The following is a 3,459-nucleotide window of genomic DNA, read 5'->3' on the forward strand; positions in this document are numbered from 1 at the left end:
GTTTTGGAAGAAACCAAACTGTCTTCCAAGGTAGCTGTACCATTTTGCATTCCCAGTAGAAATTAATGAGAATTCCTGTTATTTCACATCCTTGCCAACATTTGGTGGTGTCAGTATCACAGATTTTGGCCATTCTAATAGGTTTGTGGTTACATAAGATGTGGAGCATCTTTTTATATGATTATTTGCTATTTGTATATCTTCTTTGGTGAGGTTTCTGTTACGGTAATTGGCCTATTTTTAAATGGGGTTCTTTGTTTTCTTTTTTTAGATTTTATTTATTGATTTTACAGAGAGAAGAGGTAAGGGGTGGTGGAAAGAAAACGATCAACTCATAATTGTTTCACTTTAGTTGTTCATTTGTTGCTTGTTATATGTGCCTTGATCTAGCAAGCCTGGGTTTCAAACTGGCGACCTCAGCATTCCAAGCCAACACTCTATCCACTGTGCCACTACAGGCCAGGCAATAAAACGATTTATTAAGGGAACTACTATTGTAAACAAAATAGCAGCTGCAATATCTTTTTCTCCTTCTTCAAGCAAATTTGGTCTAATGCACAGGAAAAAAAAAATCCATAGAATAACCAAACAGACAAAAGTGGGATGCACAGGTAAAAAAGGCTTTGACCCTTCCCTCTTTGGATTTCATTTTGAAAACAGTAAAGAGAACATTGAGATAAGATATTAAAACACTACCTATGGTGAAGATTTGAATTGGGCCTGAAACGATAAACAATACTAGTTCATTGACATAAAGGTCAACACAGGAGAGTCTGTATAAAGGAAGAACATCACAGTAAAAGTGGTTGATATGAGTGGATCCTAAAGAAAACTAACCTAAAGAAAGACCCTATAGGAATCATGGAATTCATATTTCCAGCTATTTAGTTCCTCTGTGGACATCTAAGTTAGAGTTGCTTAGACATCATGGTGTGGTACCGCAGTGGTCTGCATGTGGCCACATAGTGATCATAGGCCATTGCTGCCAGGGAAAAGCAGACTGCAGTTTCAACAGTGCGAATGAAATAAAATTGTGCCATACATTCATAGAGGAAAACCATTCTGTTCTCAGAAAAGAAGTCCCCTAACATCTTAAGAGTAATAGCACAGGCACAGCAAGAATCCAAAAACGTGAGGTTGTCCAGAAAGATGTATACTGGGGTGTGAAGATGATGCTCTTTTGAAATGAATATCATCAGGCCAAGATTTCCCAGCACAGTGATCGGATAGATGACAAAGAACACCACAAAGAGAAGGGTGGTCTATAAATCTAGTGAGGATAAACTCATTGTTCATGGTATGATTTTCTTTAGCCATTCCTGACCTCTCTGTTGATAAAAAAAAATTGTGGAGAAATGAGATACTAATTTATAATATGCTCAATTCAACTATATATCTCTTTCTAGCCCAGAAAGATGACGAGAATCTTCCATAATGTTTTCACGGGTCACATGGATTTTGGTGTATAACCAATTCTGGGAAAGTTTCAATTTTCTGAAGCTATTACCTTTTTAGCTACTTATTTAACATTTTTTCCCTCATAGTTTCAAGAAAAACATCAGATTAGATGCACAAAGATGACTTTTGAGGTCTTGAGAGAAGTATGTATTTTTCTATATGGGTTCTTCTATATGGTTTAGGTAAAGCTGATTTATAATTTAAGTATCAGCAGTTGATATCAGTGTTTCTAAACAATTTCAATAACTGTATATACATTCTGATTAACAGTGTTGTTTAGGGTGCACAATGTGGTGTGCCAATGGTACTATATTGAATTGTATACTTGAAACTTATATGGTTTTATGAACCAATGTCATGCCAATAATTCCAATTAATTTATAAAAAACAATTTTCATACACCCATGTTCATAGCAGCATTATTCACACTAGCCAACTGAAATGTCCACTGATGGATGAACAGTTGAACAAAATGTGGTATATACACACAAAGGAATATTATTCAGCCATAAAAAAGAATAAAATTCTGATACATGTTAAAAGATAGATTAACTTTAGTGACATTATACTAAGTGAAATAAACTAGACGCAAAAGGACAAATATTGTATGGTTGCACTTACATGGATTAAATTAGTCAAATTCATAGAGACAGAAAGTAGAATGGTGGTTGTCAGGGAGGGAGGGAATGGTAGTTATTGTTTGGTGAATATGGAGTTTCGGTTTGGGAAACTGAAAAACTTCTGGATGTAAATAATGATAATGGTTGCACAATCTGAAGGTACTTAATGCCACTGAACTATATATTTAACTATGGTTAAAGTGGTAAATTATATGTTACATATATATTACCATAAGAAAAAATGTTTTTTAAAGATTAGATTCATTTGCATATTCTTAGAAGTTTCTATTTCCAATGCTAGATAAGTATACATTTTAAAATGATTAGGAACAAATGAGGACTATTTATATTAAGGGGGTGGGTTTGGGGAGAGGGGGAGAGATGTGGATGGAAATAGGGAGGAGAAAGAGAAAGGAGAGGAGAGAAAAAACGAAAAAGCTACATTAACAACCTTCCAGGTTATTTATAATACTATCTATGCATGCAATATAAAGTTATTCATGTGTATAAAAAAAGTTAAAGGCCTGACCAGGTGGTGGCACAGTGGATAGAGCGTCGGACTGGGATGCAGAGAACCCAGGTTCGAGACTTTGAGGTCACCAGCTTGAGCGCAGGCTCATCTGGTTTGATTAAAAAATAGTGTTTATTTAGAATATGTAATGCAATAGCAAGGTTGCTGGCTTGAGCAAGGGGTTACTCAGTCTGCTGTAGCTCCATAGTTAAGGCACATATGAGAAAGCAATCAATGAACAACTAAAGTGCCACAATGAGAAACTGATGATTGATGCTTCTTATCTTTCTCTGTTCCTGTCTGTCCATATCTATCCCTCTCTCTGATTCTGTCTCTGTAAAAAAAAAAAAAAAAAAGTTAAAGAAATTTAAATGCTACCAAAAGAATTTGGAGAAAGCACAAGGGTTAAATATTGGTAAATTTCATTATTTGTCAAAAACACCATGAATTTCAAACATGAAACAGAATTATTATAATAAATATGATAATATTTCTATAGTTTTATTCTATATAGAGCTTATATGAATTAGAATAATCACTAAAAATAAAAGACAGGAATAATAAAATATCAAAAATACAATTTTTTAACAAATTAAAAGTGTTTGACTTTATTACTAATTAGAGAGGCATCATTTGAAACACTTATGAGGAAAAATTTATTTTTCCCATCAAAATAGCAAAGAAATGATATATAGTCTTGTCTAAAAGACTAAAATTGAAACCCAAATGCATTCCTGTCAGAAGTATAAATTGGTGAAATTATTGGAAAGTAATTTGGTAATAGATTAAGGAAATTTTTACATGTTCATACCCTGTGACCAGTAACCATGAATCCAGCAGAAGAAAGTAATTAGAACCTCAAAGAAAGAT

General features: G+C 33.9%; 1 pseudogene; it reads right to left on the bottom strand.

The window, feature by feature from the left end:
* Positions 1–402: 402 nt before the first annotated feature.
* Positions 403–1,317, bottom strand: LOC136380025 (olfactory receptor 5K1-like; annotated as a pseudogene).
* Positions 1,318–3,459: the final 2,142 nt, after the last annotated feature.

The sequence above is a fragment of the Saccopteryx leptura genome, chromosome 8 (assembly GCF_036850995.1).
Source record: "Saccopteryx leptura isolate mSacLep1 chromosome 8, mSacLep1_pri_phased_curated, whole genome shotgun sequence".
In the NCBI taxonomy this organism is placed as follows: Eukaryota; Metazoa; Chordata; class Mammalia; order Chiroptera; family Emballonuridae; genus Saccopteryx; species Saccopteryx leptura.